The sequence below is a fragment of the Salvelinus alpinus genome, chromosome 29 (genome assembly GCF_045679555.1).
Source record: "Salvelinus alpinus chromosome 29, SLU_Salpinus.1, whole genome shotgun sequence".
In the NCBI taxonomy this organism is placed as follows: Eukaryota; Metazoa; Chordata; class Actinopteri; order Salmoniformes; family Salmonidae; genus Salvelinus; species Salvelinus alpinus.
Window position 1 is genome coordinate 21,401,091 of NC_092114.1, and position 16,737 is coordinate 21,417,827.

At 41.4% G+C, this 16,737-nt stretch overlaps 1 protein-coding gene across 1 annotated transcript in view; it reads left to right on the top strand.

The window, feature by feature from the left end:
* The first annotated feature begins 1,252 nt into the window (after nt 1–1,252).
* Nucleotides 1,253–16,737, top strand: part of LOC139559299 (calcitonin gene-related peptide type 1 receptor-like) — a 95,655-nt gene continuing 80,170 nt past the window's right edge. The window contains exon 1 of the mRNA XM_071375170.1: nt 1,253–2,117. The gene's annotated coding sequence lies outside the window, so the exon portion shown is untranslated. The remainder of the gene's footprint in view (nt 2,118–16,737) is intronic.

Genomic DNA, 16,737 nt, shown 5'->3' on the forward strand with positions numbered 1-16,737 from the left:
TTTCAACCTCCTCCTTTTCCGCAGCAACCAGTGATCCGGGTCAACAGCATCAATGTAACAGTATAACTTTAGTACGTCCCCTCGCCCCGACACGGGCGCGAACCAGGGACCTTCTGCACACATCAACAACTGACACCCACGAAGCGTCGTTACCCATCGCTCCACAAAAGCCGCTGCCCTTGCAGAGCAAGTGGCAACACTACTTCTAGGTTTCAGAGCAAGTGACGTAACTGATTGAAACGCTACTAGCGCGTACCCGCTAACTAGCTAGCCATTTCACATCCGTTACACTTGCTCTCCTGCGCCTGACTTCTCTGCCGCCAGTACGCACGCATTACACTACCCAGCTAGTGTATAAACAAAGCTTGATTGTTTATTATTTAACTGTACATGTAGGTAGGGGTAGGTAGTAGGTAGTACCAATAAAAAATGTACCCCGATTCTCCACCGTTCTCCCCAAAGTGTCCACTTGCACCCTTCTTGCATGGATTTAGCAATGCCAGGGTTTTTTTCTGGATCAAAATGGGGATTAGGTGATGGGCGTGGCTGGGGCTTGGCGAACGGTACATTCCCAGACCTAACATGTTTTAGGCCCTGCACATACATGTAGCAAAAAGACAGAAACTGCAAAGTTATTTTCAAAGTTGGAAGAAGAAAAAACATATATGAAAAGATTGTTTGCCCGCCCCGTTCTCCCCAGTGAATTAAATGTCTATCTTCTCAGCATTGTTTTCCCCTGCTGTTTGAGACTTAGAGATGACAAGCTCATCATGCATTTCAGTCTAATAATATGTCATAAATATGCAGCTTCACGCCCCCATTACCCCCTCTCTGTGTGTGTGTGTGTGTAGGTGTATGTGTGTATGTGTGTGTGCGTGCGTGCGTGCATGCGTGTGTGCGTGCGTGTGTGTGTGCGTGCATGTGTAGAATACAGACAGATAAATGCTGAAGCTATAATGACATTGACGTCAGTCAAACACCTGGAAGTGCACTAAATGAGGTGGGTATAGAAAATAAAAAACAGCAGAGAAAAACAAAATGTTCTTCCAAATGTCTTGAACTGGGGCTTCTGATTTAGCGAATGATGAGGAGGAGGAAGAGCAGGAGGAGGAAGAATAAAAAGGTGGTGACAATGGTGATGATGTTGATAATGATTACCAGGACAATGACAGTTCTGATGATGATGGGGAAGATGATGTTCGTTTCTGCTGCCCCTCCTTTTTGCCATTGTCTTTTGAGGATTCAATGCTGCTTGTGCCTGGTTTTCAGTGGACTTGGTTTTCAGTGGAACCCGACTCTATCTACACCTTACACATAAGACACTTTTTTGTAAAATGATTTTTTTTTAATTTAAATTTTAATATATGAAATCACAAACTCCTCACCTCACAAAAGAAAAGATCATTTAAAAAATATGAGTTAGTTAATGTTCAACATTTTCTTAATGAATCAGTATCCATTGAGGAGAAAGATGATAACGACAGCAATAATCAACCGGTGGGAGTCTTAATTTCAATTGGGTTGCATGTATATTACCTCACCCGGGACGGTCACCCAGCACCATCGCATATTGTAACCTGAGCGTTGAATGTCCTTTTTAGAGTCCATCACTTGTGCCAAGAGCGCCAGTCAGAAGAAAGCACACGCTGAGATGCTCGCGCCTCGCCACTGTGAGTCTTTAACAAAGTGCTGAAACCCACCAGGCAGTCACAATCCTAGGAGGAACTCCGCGAAACGGGAGGCAGTTAGATGCACTTGGATTACCGGTTGGTGAAGTGTCACAGAGTTAACCGCGAACAGACTGGCGCGTTATCACCGCAAAAACGTAAACCACGCGTCAGTCATAAAACATTGCTTTCATAGCTGCAATGAAATCAACAATGGCAATTGTCGCACTTGATTGATATTATTATTATTTGATTTTCGAGTGGATATTCCTTTTCCGGTTGAAAAAAATATTGTAAATGTACATTTGGTTGAGTTAAATAGAATCACGGACGATGGAAGTCAGTCTCAGAATAAGCTTTCTGTCTACATAGGCTGCACCACCGGGCTCTTCTGAAATACATCACTATTGGACCCCAGAATTGTAATCTTTCAACACATTTTTTAGCAAGGTAAGAGCTTTCAATTATGTTGTTGCTTTTATTTTATTCCTATTTGGATTCATTCAATTCTTTTAACGTGACTGTCACAATCTTAAAATTAAGTTTAAAAAAATGAACTAGAATAACTTGCCAATCAACAGTCATTGAACATTGTTACATTTTGCGATTTTACATAAATAAATTGCGCCTTCATATTCCGTTGTACAGCTTGTGCTGAGTAGATGGCAGTGAACTTTGCCTTCCACCTACTCTGTTCATAATACTGGCTGATATGGAAGGAATGAGACCAAGGGAATCCAATGTTATAAACACCAAAGAGGCACAATGGTAAATGTATTATGAATTGATCTGTGACCATAAAAGGGCATATGTGTAGGTCTACTGGTTGGTTTCTGATTGATGAGCTCTCTACACTCATCAGTCATTAGTCAATGGGATGGCATATTTCGTTGAACATATCAAGCTATCGGTCTCACACAATTTAACATGGTTTATAGGAATGTGACATTTATTTAATATCATAACAAATCAAATCACAAAATGAAATGCTGTATTGACTTTTAAAATGTTTCATACCTTAAAAGCCCACACCCATCCCTCCCAAATAGACTAATGCTGTTGACACATATTCTAGATTTCTGTTTCAGCATGTGAAATATGCTGATTGAAGACATTCTCGCAAAGCTTATGTAGAAAACATTGCTTAGACTACAAATTTCCATTCCCATACCATACTGTATAGCCACTTTCCCTCTCAGTCATTTGGGCAGATTTCTAAGTATAATCAGATCAGTGGTCTAGCAGTGCCATTTAGAGGAGCATATCATTTTACATGTGAATCAAAGTAGCCAGTTGAGCATTAAACATTGTGCCTAAAGCAGCACTTTTGCCCCTCATGAGGAGTGTGTAAAGGAGATGTGATTGGGACTGGGGAGACTGTGGCTGTTGTCAATGTACTGAAAGTCTAACGTAGTCAACCACCAGGCTAAATTACAATCAGTGTGGTATTATCCAAGCACCACAACGTGTCCACTCAGACGATTTGATAGTGAGAAGAGAACTGCCATGACACAACCTAGAACCATTCTCCTTATACATTGTTTTAGCATATTGATGAAGAAGATCATTAGCAATCAATGATGTCATTCCGTAGGCTACTTATATCAAATTCATTCTTGTCGAGAATCAGTCAGGCTACGTCCCAAATGGCACCCTATTCCCTACAAAGCGCACTAACATTGACCATAGAAGGGGCAGAAAGTACCCAGGCGGCTATTGTGGCTAAATGTTGAATAGATTAGTTCTGTTAATGTAATCATGTTTAAGGAAATGTATTACCATCTGTCTGTCTGTCGGTCTGTCTGTCGGTCTGTCTGAACGGGCATTGATTTGAGACGGGATGATGGGCTGAAGGGGCGATGTGCACATATATGACGGGATACTGTCAGAAACACACACGAACACACAATTGGAGTGTCACGCCCTGACCGTAGAGATCTTTTTATGTCTCTATTTTGGTTTGGTCAGGGTGTGATTAGGGTGGGCATTCTATGTTCATTTTCTATGTTTTGTATTTCTTTGGTTTTGGCCGGTTGTGGTTCTCAATCAGAGGCAGCTGTGTATCGTTGTCTCTGATTGAGAACCATACTTAGGTAGCCTTTTCCCACCTGTGTTTTGTGGGTAGTTGTTTTCTGTTTTGTGTTTCTGCACCTGACAGAACTGTTTCGGTTTCGTTCGTTCTCTTCGTTGTTTTGTTATTTAGTATTCAGTTGTATTAATAAATCATGAACACTTACCACGCTGCGCTTTGGTCCACTCCTTCTTCTTCAGACGGCCGTTACATGGAGCTCAGTTGCATACGTCTGGTTGCTCTATCTGTGAGATTGGGGAGTGATACATCAGCTGTCTGATCAGTGATGAGTGGAGCGGCAAATATGCCAGACTAACAGGAAAGCAGAGAGCCAGGAGGGAGATCAAATTAAAATGAAAGTTAAACCTCGGTGCTCTCATGCCCTGAAATGGCACACACACAGAGAGCATGAGATTGAGAGAGGGATACAAGTACATTCTCATGCACGCACGCACGCACGCACGCACGCACGCACGCACGCACGCACGCACATGTAACGGATGTGAAATGGCTAGCTAGTTAGCGGGTACGCGCTAGTAGCATTTCAATCAGTTACGTCACTTGCTCTGAAACCAATATGTAGTGTTGCCCCTTGCTCTGCAAGAGCCGCGGCTTTTGTGGAGCGATGGGTAACGACCGTGCTTCGTGGGCAACCGTTGTTGATGTGTGCAGAGGGTCCCTGGTTCGCGCCCGTGTCGGGGCGAGGGGACGTACTAAAGTTATACTGTTACATTGATGCTGTTGACCCGGATCACTGGTTGCTGCGGAAAAGGAGGAGGTTGAAAGGGGGGTGAGTGTAACGGATGTGAAATGGCTAGCTAGTTAGCGGGTACGCGCTAGTAGCATTTCAATCAGTTACGTCACTTGCTCTGAAACCAATATGTAGTGTTGCCCCTTGCTCTGCAAGGGCCGCGGCTTTTGTGGAGCAATGGGTAACGACGCTTCGTGGGTGTCAGTTGTTGATGTGTGCAGAGGGTCCCTGGTTCGCGCCCGTGTCGGGGCGAGGGGACGGTTTAAAGTTATACTGTTACATTGATGCTGTTGACCCGGATCACTGGTTGCTGCGGAAAAGGAGGAGGTTGAAAGGGGGGTGAGTGTAACGGATGTGAAATGGCTAGCTAGTTAGCGGGTACGCGCTAGTAGCATTTCAATCAGTTACGTCACTTGCTCTGAAACCAATATGTAGTGTTGCCCCTTGCTCTGCAAGAGCCGCGGCTTTTGTGGAGCGATGGGTAACGACCGTGCTTCGTGGGCAACCGTTGTTGATGTGTGCAGAGGGTCCCTGGTTCGCGCCCGTGTCGGGGCGAGGGGACGGTTTAAAGTTATACTGTTACACACACACACACACACACACACACACTACCTTTCCACCACCCCACCCACTCCCCTCCTCCACACACAGACAAGGACACAGGACACAAAGACATACACTACCGTTCAAAAGTTTGGGGTCACTTAGAAATGTCCTTGTTTTTGAAAGAAAAACAACAATTTTGTCCATTAAAATAACATCAAATTGATCAGAAATACAGTGTAGACATTGTTAATGTTGTAAATGACTGTTGTAGCTGGAAACTGCAATTTTTTTAATGGAATATCTACATAGGCATACGTACGTTAGAGCCAATTTACGCTGTTCTGTGAAAGGAGTAGTATATGGCGTTGTACGAGATCTTCAGTTTCTTGGCAAATTCTCGCATGAAATAGCCTTCATTTCTCAGAACAAGAATAGACTGATGAGTTTCAGAAGAAAGTTATTTGTTTCTGGACATTTTGAGCCTGTAATCGAACCCACAAATGCTGATGCTCCAGACACTCAACTAGTCTAAAGAAGGCCCGTTTTATTGCTTCTTTAATAAGCACAACAGTTTTCAGCTGTGCTAACATAATTGCAAAAGGGTTTTCTAATGATCAATTAGCCTTTTAAAATTATAAACTTGGATTAGCTAACACAACGTGCCATTGGAACACAGGAGTGATGGTTGCTTATAATCGGCCTCTGTACGCCTATGTAGATATTCCATTAAAAAAATAGCCGTTTCCAGCTACAACAGTCATTTACAACATTAACCATGTCTACACTGTATTTCTGATCAATTTGATGTTATTTTAATGGACCAAATTTTGGTTTTTCTTTCAAAAACAAGGACATTTCTAAGTGACCCCAAACTTTTGAACGGTAGTGTATGTAACTAAGAGCTATCTGTCAACGGAGGTCAGCAGTGTATACAGACTGAGCTTGTTGTTCCTACGTATTAAACTAATGCTTCATGTTTTATTCATTGGTTCGTTCATGTACGCCACTCTGCCTCTCTCTGTCTGTCTCAGGCTGCGGTTCTGTTGTCTACAACGCTCCACTAGGGTAATTTGACAGAGCAACGATATTTGTCATAATTGTTTCCAGTAGAAAATATCTGTTCAATAGTAAATTTCATTCTTCCATGTTGTTGTCTTTCAAATCCCAGACTGTAGCTTTAAAATAAATGGGATTGAAATGTGTTAGTTGTTGTGGGGACATGTTGTCCTTCGGCCTTTTGTGTAGTGTAGGTTGTGTGTAAGACGAAGTTTGTGCAACCTTATCTTGTAGTCGTTTTCTATTTGTCTTCCTCTTTTATGGACCTTGTCAAATTTCACAGCATCAAATTGTACTACGGGCTAAGTCAAGACATTAGCCAGCCAGAATGACGTGTGGATGTTTTCCCATTATAAAATACACATTAGTGCATGAAGCCAGTGTGAGAGAATACAGCTCCCTTTCGGATACTTGTTCTCGCGGATGTGTGGATGCAGCTGCTCCCACAAACATTGATTAAGTCCCCGTAATGTAGTAAAGACATTTACAGAGCTAGCGATGATATGATGTGGTTATTACATTACATGTGTAAGTGTTTCAATGTGTGCTGTGATTTTCAAATTAGTGCATATCACTCATGTTCTTGGAGCAACACGATCGGTTGTCTGCGACCTACCCATGAAATGACACCGTAGTGAAATATTTTCTTAACATTTCCTTATTCATTAATCTGCTCCAACACAAAGAGGAGCTGTTCTCTCTGGGTCTATTTTTGGATAGTCCCGGTGCGCCAGTTCTCCACACCCTAAGCGGTGAACAATTTCCAGTGATTGCCTGCGCTGTGTCTACCTAACGTTCGCTCCAGGGAGAAGTTTCCCCAAGGTACAAATCTAGGATCAGCTAACCCTTATTCATTATTACATTAACCATTAGTGGGGGAAATGCAAAACGGACCCAAGATCAGCATTTAGGGATAACTCCCCCATACTCTCCAGAACTACAGTGTCTATAATATACTGAACACTAGTGATGGGGGAAAAATCGCTACAGTTACATATCGAGATATTATTTTTGACAATATAGCATATTGTATTGTTTTGACAATATTGCAAAAAGGGTAGTTGGCTGTACCTGCACCAAAACGTTTCCTTTATAGATTGTTCTCCATCTTCTTTTTAAATAAGAAGCCAATTAGTTTTCAGCACTTTTATTTCCATTACTGATCAAAACTCGTTTTCTCATGGGTCTCTCTTGTCCCTCTGCAGCAGACATATGGTGATCAATATGTTTTCGAACATCGAATCGGAATAAAAACACAGTATCAAATCACAATACATATAAACTCAGCAAAAAAAGAAACGTTCCTTTTTCAGGACCCTGTCTTTCAAATATAATTAGTAAAAATCCAAATAACTTCACAGATCTTCATTGTAAAGGGTTTAAACATTGTTTCCCATGCTTGCTCAATGAACCGTAAACAATTAATGAACATGCACCTGTGGAACTGTCGTTAAGACACTAACAGCTCACAGACGATAGGCAATTAAGGTCACAGTTATGAAAACTTAGGACACTAAAGAGGCCTTTCTACTGACTCTGAAAAGCACCAAAAGAAAGATGCCCAGGGTCCCTGCTCATCTGCGTGAACGTGCCTTAGGCATGCTGCAAGGAGGCATGAGGACTGCAGATGTGGCCAGGGCAATAAATTGCAATGTCCGTACTGTGAGATGCCTAAGACAGCGCTACAGGGAGACAGGACGGACAGCTGATCGTCCTCGCAGTGGCAGACCACGTGTAACTATACCTGCACAGGATTGGTACATCTGAACATCACACCTGCGGGACAGGTACAGGGTGGCAACAACAACTGTCTGAGTTACACCAGGAACGCACAATCCCTCCATCAGTGCTCAAACTGTCCGCAATAGGCTGAGAGAGGCTGGACTGAGGGCTTGTAGGCCTGTTGTTAGGCAGGTCTTCACCAGACATCACCGCCAACAACGTCGCCTATGGGCACAAACCCACCGTTGCTGGACCAGACAGGACTGGCAAAAAGTGCTCTTCACTGGCGAGTCGCGGTTTTGTCTCACCAGGGGTGATGGTCGGATTCGCGTTTATTGTCGAAGGAATGAGCTTTACACCGAGGCCTGTACTCTGGAGTGGGATCGATTTGGAGGTGGAGGGTCCGTCATGGTCTGGGGCGGTGTGTCACAGCATCATCGAACTGAGCTTGTTGTCATTGCAGGCAATCTCAACGCTGTGCGTTACAGGGAAAAAATCCTCCTCCCTCATGTGGTACCCTTCCTGCAGGCTCATCCTGACATGACCCTCCAGCATGACAATGCCACCAGCCATACTGCTCGTTCTGTGCGTGATTTCCTGCAAGACAGGAATGTCAGTGTTCTGCCATGGCCAGCGAAGAGCCCAGATCTCAATCCCATTGAGCACGTCAGGGACCTGTTGGATCGGAGGGTGAGGGCTAGGGCCACTCCCCCCAGAAATGTCTGGGAACTTGCAGGTGCTTTGGTGGAAGAGTGGGGTAACATCTCACCGCAATCGAACTGGCAAAACTGGTTCAGTCCATGAGGAGGAGATGCACTGCAGTACTTAATACAGTTGGTGGCCACACCAGATACTGATTGTTACTTTTGATTTTGACCCCCCCTTTGTTCAGGGACACATTATTCAATTTCTGTCACATGTCTGTGGAACTTGATCAGTTTATGTCTCAGTTGTTGAATCTTGTTATGTTTATACAAATATTTACACATGTTAAGTTTGCTGAAAATAAACGCAGTTGACATTGAGAGGATGTTTCTTTTTTTGCTGACTTTAGAATTGTGAGAATCGCAATACATATCGTATCGGTACCCAAGTATTGTGATAATACCAGCCCTACTGAACACCCCGTCTGCATCAGTAGGTGGAGCTGATGTACACAATAGTTGTGTGCCCAATCTACCTCATCCCCATACTGTATTTATTTATTTAATTATTTATCTTGCTCCTTTGCACCCCAGTATCTCAACTTGCACATTCATCTTCTGCACATCCTACCATTCCAGTGAGTAAGTTCTATATTGTAATTACTTTGCCACCATGGCCTATTTATTGCCTTACCTCTCTTATCCTACCTCATTTGCACATGCTGTATATAGATTTTTCTACTGTATTATTGATTGTATGTTTGTTTATTCCATGTGTAACTCTGTGTTGTTTTATGTGTCGAACTTCTTTGCTTTATCTTGGCCAGGTCGCAGTTGCAAATGTGAACTTGTTCTCAACTAGCCAACCTGGTTAAATAAAGGTGTTCTCAACTAGCCAACCTGGTTAAATAAAGGTGAAATAAAAGATAAAAACAGAAAAATAGCAGAGGGCTGCGATTCCACTTGATCCTATACAGAGCTTATCAGAGGAGAGACATAGGGTATGATCCTATACAGAGCTTATCAGAGGAGAGACATAGGGTATGATCCTATACAGAGCTTATCAGAGGAGAGACATAGGGTATGATTCAGATGTCATTTTTCTCCAAATGAGGGAGTTCTATGCATTGTTGTGATTTTACTTCGAGGCATTTTTCTATTTGTGAAAGGTGTAAAATTCATCTTTCAATACTTGCATTCTGTATAGAAGCAACACAAGCCTCTCTCTCTCTCTCTCTCTCTCTCTCTCTCTCTCTCTCTCTCTCATTTGAGTTGTCTCCCCTGACATGAGAAAGAAGAGAGGACATTTTCTGAAGATGGGCAGGGACTCCTCTGTCCTGATGTTAGGGGGAAGCTTGTTCCAACATTGGGGTTCCAGGACAGAGGAGTGCATTGACTGGGCTTAGCGGGAGCTGACTCCATGTATGGATGGGAGGGCCAAGAGACCATAGGTGGCAGATCAGAGTGCTCAGGTTGGGGTATAGGGTTTGAGCTTAGCCTGAAGGTACGGAGGGGCAGTTCCCCCTGCTGCTCTGTAGGCAAGCACCATGGTCTTGAAGTGGAAGCCAGTCAGTGTGCCGAGGAGCGAGGTTACATGGGAGAACTTCGGAAGGTTTAACACCAGGCATGATCTGGCATTCTGGATAAGTTACGGGGGTTTGATGGCACAAGTGCGGAGCCCAGCCAACTGAGAGTTGCAGGAGTTCAGACACGTTTTACCCACTGTGCAAAAACTGGTTGAATCAATGTTATTTCCACGTCATTTCAACAAAATGTTATGTGATGACGTTGAATCAATGTAGAAAACGTTGAGAATGTCGACCATAGATATCTTTTGATTAATGAGCAGATGTTCTATGCGTCATACATAGATATCTTTTGATTAATGAGCAGATGTTCTATGCGTCATACATATATATATTTTGATTAATGAGCAGATGTTCTATGCGTCATATATAGATATATTTTGATTAACGAGCAGATGTTCTATGCGTCATACATAGATATATTTTGATTAATGAGCAGATGTTCTATGCGTCATAAATCTACGTACTGTACAGGCTATCATGGGGTTGGGATGAAAAGGGCACAACGGATCTGTCAGCCTCTGATAAAACTGAGGAAAACACTGACACAGTCAGATTTGAAAGCTTAGTTCTCATTCCAGCCATAAGAACAAGACTTTGCCTAACTAATAGGCTTCCCCAGTCATACACAAGTCTATCAGAGAGACTGGAATAACTGTTTGGTTGCAAATTATAATTCATTTCTCTCAGCGATTCATTAACAATTGTGAGACATTTATAATTCTGACTGATTATGCTTCCCCTTTCCAAGTCTCTCTGTCCGGATAATCCCTCAATGGTAATTGATTTTCCTACTCCTAATTGATTGCGTTTTACCTGGCCACCTATACGTAACTGCCATTTTGGCACATTTTGGAACACCAGGAACAATCATCCCCAGATGGGTTTTTCTATTCTATTGATTATGAACCCTAGGGCCTGTCCTGGTGCCTTCAAAGGAAGTTTGCATCCCAAACGGCACCCTATTCCCTATACAGTGCGCTACTTTCTGACTAGGACTGATAGGGCTCTGGTCAAAAGTAGTGCACTATGTAGGGAATAGGGTGCCATTTGAGATGCAGACGAACGGATCAATATTCTTTGTTAAACCTTCTTAATCTCCTGTCTGTGTGGGGGCTATTTCTTCTGGATAGGTTTTTGAGAACCAAACAAAAGTGGATACTGAAGACAAGTTAGAGTTTTTAGAAACATTTTGTCAAATGTACAAAAATATTATTAAAACGGTTTGTATACTTTAACAATTGTAATTTCATTTAAGCTACTGCTATGTGAACACTGTTTACACAGTGGAATTGTCTCTGCCAAAATCAATATAAATTGGTAGCAATGGAAATTATGCACCAATGTTGTGGTATAAAATCTTTATATACTCTCCATACTTGATATATGTATTGGTTTTAGAATTGGTTAAAAACAATTGATTAAAAGCTATTTTGTTCTACATTGCAGCTCTAACATGCATCAACTCAGCCTAAGATAACAATCAACAATAAAAGGGTCTGTTGAGCATTATTAACCATCGTCAGTGGCGAACAGGCCCTCGGCTACCTTTAAACAAGCTTGTCAGAGCAATATAGCGGCCCGGCTTGAGTTCTCTGTCCCAGAACCAGAGCATGCTTCTCAGTTAACTATTTAACGAGAGACCGGGGGCTTGTCATGAGATAACTAGCGTCCTCTCTGTACACTGACACTGTTCTCTTTCTCTCTCTCTCTCTCTCTTTATTTCTCTTTTGCCATCTCACACCCTCAATGTTTGTCTTTTATTTCACACACCAAACTCTTGTGATGCTATTTCTGAGTCTCTCTTCCCAGCTCTGGTGCTTGTTTTAGTTCTGTGTGTCTGTGATCGCCGGACCGTGCTCCTAGCTCCTCTGTTCTCCTCTGCTTATCCACACCCCACTACATCCGTGGCCTTTGTGGAGCGATGGGTAACGATGCTTCGTGGGCGACCGTTGTTGATGTGTGCAGAGGGTCCCTGGTTCGCGCCCGTGTCGGGGCGAGGGGACGACGTAAAGTTATACTGTTACATTACGTCGCCAAACCCACTGGTTCCAGGTCATCTACAAGACCCTGCTAGGTAAAGTCCCCCCTTATCTCAGCTCGCTGGTCACCATAGCAGCACCTACCTGTAGCACGCGCTCCAGCAGGTATATCTCTCTAGTCACCCCCAAAACCAATTCTTCCTTTGGACGCCTCTCCTTCCAGTTCTCTGCTGCCAATGACTGGAACGAACTACAAAAATCTCTGAAACTGGAAACACCTATCTCCCTCACTAGCTTTAAGCACCAGCTGTCAGAGCAGCTCATAGATTACTGCACCTGTACATAACCCATCTACAATTTAGCCCAAACAACTACCTCTTTACCTACTGTATTTATTTATTAATTTATTTTGCTCCTTTGCACCCCATTATTTCTGTCTCTACTTTGCACTTTCTTCCACTGCAAACCAACCATTCCATTGTTTTATTTTTATTTATTTTTTTATTTATTTTTTATTTATTTTATTTTTATTTTTTATTTTACTTGCTGTGTTGTACTCACTTCGCCTCCATGGCCTTTTATATTTTTATTTATTTATACATATATTTGTTTGCCTTCACCTCCCTTATCTCACCTCACTTGCTCACATTGTATATAGACTTATTTATTTTTTTTCACTGTATTATTGACTATATGTTTGTTTTACTCCATGTGTAACTATGTGTTGTTGTATGTGTCGAACTGCTTTGCTTTATCTTGGCCAGGTCGCAATTGTAAATGAGAACGTGTTCTCAATTTGCCTACCTGGTTAAATAAAGGTTAAATAAAAATAAAATAAAATCCAAATGCTGCCCAGTTAGTCCAACACCCAAAAGACTATACTGGAAAGCTCAGTGCAGAAGGGAATCATAATGCTTCTTGGCTAATCTCCAGCCACAAATGTTTATTTAATCGCTTTTCCCATTTCTGCCAGCCGCAAGTATAAGGCTACTTCCCCAACGATTACATATGGGACTTTTTCATTCAGGACAAAGGGTGAATTTTGTTTTTATTTATACATGAACATGAATCTTGCCTACTCTGCATATCAGCAGGTTGTTTTGATCTTTTGATGAATATTTTTCAAATTTATTCAGCATTTGACAAAATGTTGGTACGTTTAATTCACATTACAAATTGTTCTCTTTGAAACTCCAGTAATGCTATCTCATTTGGTACCAAACTGTATTAATGAAAACTGTATTGAAAATTAAAAGTTCTCCAGAAACTTTTTCAAAATGTCTGCCATGTTCAGCGAGATAGAACCTTTGATTACAATGAGGTAGTTTTCTCATGATGTTGATATATAATGATATCTGCTGCCTCTGCCTGTCTTTGCCATTCACTGTCAGGTTGAGATGATGAGTGATAGAGGAGAAAAGGAGAAACCGTTAGAAAAGCACATCACTCCGTCTTCGAGATGGAAAGGGAGGGAGGGTAAGAAGGGATTCTTGGGAAAGGTCTTCTCTCCTGGTAATAATTGAAAGCACACACTAAAAGAATGTGAGCAAGTTTTTCTTGAAAAAGGAGGATATCAAAGCTCATGAGTTATGGTCCACAGATGCATTATCATATATAGAAAGGCTTATACTGAGTCAACATACATGTCTGCATACAGGGTTCTGGGTTCAATCTACTGGATTATTTTCTTGATTTATCATCTATGAATTCTTCTAAAGATCTTGACATGTTTTATGTTCATTTTAATTGGTTGTACTAAACACTACTTCAAACAAAGATGGTGAAGTAATTGGAGAGAGTTTGGAATACGCTGTTTTCAATTTGCCATAATAGATGGAATGGTCATAGTTATTTGTATTTTTTTAATCTGTTGTAATATGCTGTACTTTAACAAAGTGAGTAAAATCATTTGAAACAATTAGGAATATACTGTTTTTGATTTGCCAATATAGAATCAATGACCATTGTTATTTTTCATGGATTAAATTTTTTTTTTTTTTAATCCATTCTAAATCATACTAGCTAACTCTAAAGTAATACAATGCACATTCCCTCACACTAACTATGAAACTCCAGGTAGGAATTCCTACCAAATGTCTGCAAAAATAAATTATAGCAGTTCATGAAATGTTATTATCAGCCTATCAAACTCTCAAAAATACACCAACGTGTCTGTGATCATTAAAGACGTACAAAACTCGGCTCAAGTCTAGAATGACATCATTTCACTTGTGGCATGCTCACCCTAATGCCAAGTCACAGATTCAGGACCAGGGAAGTGTTTTCATGTGGTTATCAACATTTTCCTGGACCATCCAACGTATCTTTTAGTGCCAATGGAAGAATGTGAGGAGAAAAGTTGATTTATGATGTCTTAAAAAGAAAAGCTCTACTTTTGCCACACTTGCAGCGTTGTTTTATTGCAAGAAATACAATGTGATAAAGAAAAATGCACTGGCCTGCTGGTGAACACCAAACAGCTTCTGGCTGAGATGGATTTATTGCCTTCTCTTCTAATCAATTCAACACAACCGATGGCCATTCTTCATCATTAGTTTTCTAGAATCAAATGTCCCTCGAGACTTTCCAACACTGCTAAATAGCCCTGATTTATTTGCATCTACAGTATCATCAGAAACAAAAATGCATCAAGACTGAATTGTTTCTACTTCTCCACAGAAAAGGAAAGATCTTAGTTGAATCTGTGCAGTGTATGTCACCTAGACAGACCTGGGAAATTAGCTTCAAAGAGCCACTGCAGATTGCTTTACTGCCCATAAAAAGACATAGGCCAGACCCCATCTAGTGATTAGTTAATAGTTGTGTAATTTAGACCTTACTTACTTAGCTGTCCAGAGGGAGGGAGAGAAACAGAGATAGAAAAAGGGAAACAGAGAGAGAGAGATGGACAGAGAGAGAAACAGAGAAAGAGTGTAAAGTGAATGGTACGTGTTTTCCTCACTGACAGACCAACACGTTTAAAGAAAATACCTAAGCCAGGCGCAGATAAGAGAAGAGCTCCTGATGAGATAAACATATCTGAACCCACTGACCATTTACATACTGTAGATTAACCAAACAGAAAAACAGAAAATGAATCCCTTCAATGACCATTTGTAAATTGGTAATCTGAGACTAGAAATAGATTAAGGCAGAATAGCGAGAGTAGGCAAAAGTCAAGTTACGTAGTTATCTTCACAGTAGAGCTAGGCATGCAGTATTTCTATAAAGATACATTTCAATGATCAAAGTGGCGTTAATTACCTTTCAGGTACAGTCCCAGTGCTCATGACTTAATTACAATTTAATTAAAATTAGCTAAGTATGAATTATTATAGTTATTTAATGTTAAAAGGCACTGTAAAAGTGTTATGCATGTTATGCACATATGTTGGATTTTAGATGTGTCATCTGTCAGTCACCAGAGCCAGATGACATCACAACAGGAACCGCCTCACTAAAAGGGTTATTTTGCACACAGGGAATGCAATTGTATGGATCTGTCTGTCTGTCTGTCTGTGTCTGTCTGTGTGTCTGTGTGTCTGTCTGTCTGTCTGTCTGTCTGTCTGTCTGTCTCTAAGGGTTGTTTTGGACACAGGGAATGCAACTGTATGGATGTGTCTGGCTTCACTGAGAATCTCTCTCTTTCCCTCTCTCGCTCCCTCTCCCTCGCTCTCCCTCTCTCGCTCTCAATTTCAATTTCAATTTAAGGGCTTTATTGGCATGGGAAACATTTTAACGTTGCCAAAGCAAGTGAAGTAGTTAATAAATAAAAGTTAAATAAACAATAAAAATTAACAGTAAACATTACACTCACAAAAGTTCCAAAAGAATAAAGACATTTCAAATGTCATATTAAGTACAAAAGGGAAAATAAATAAACATAAATATGAGTTGTATTTACAATAGTGTTTGTTCTTCACTGGTTGCCCTTTTCTTGTGGCAACAGGTTATTGAATTATTTGTGTATCTGTGTAATCTGAAGGAAAAATGTGTCTCTAATATGGTCATACATTTGGCAGGAGGTTAGGAAGTTGATGCCAGGTGATGCAGACTGTTCTAGTGCCCTCGCCAATTCGTTGATATATATGTTGAGGAGGGTGGGGCTTAAGCTCCCCTTCTCATGTGGAAGCTATTTCTTTAAACAGTAAGTAATTCCTTTGATTGAACATTCCACCGTATCAAAAACCTTTCTCATTGTGACATGAAAGGATCCTGGATTAAAGGTATGTGGTACAAACGCAAGTTTACCAATTCTCTATTACCTCCTAGTGGTCTGTCTAAGACTATAGAGGTAAATGTCCTCATTCTTTCTGATGTTGTTGTCTTCTGGGACACAACGTCCCCATTCAGACATCTGAGGCTGCGGGGCATGTTGTGTGGATCAAAAGCCGCTCTCCCATGATGCTTTTCTGTGAATGAGAACATGGCTCGGAAAGGCATAGCAATAATCCGGTTAATAATAGATTTTTCCCTCCAGTGTTGTCGTCACATGTAGTTCCTCTTACGTCATCAGTATGACAGAATGCACTACAGTGAATAGGGGACACTAGCGCCATAGAAATTGAACAGGCCATTAGAATGAGATCAATTATTATATTTTGATGGAATTAGATCCATTATTCACGCACAATTAAACTGGGGAAGAATGTGCTGCTGGCGCTGTTCGTTAACGATTTGGGAAATCTTTCAACGTGGCCACGTTCCAGGGC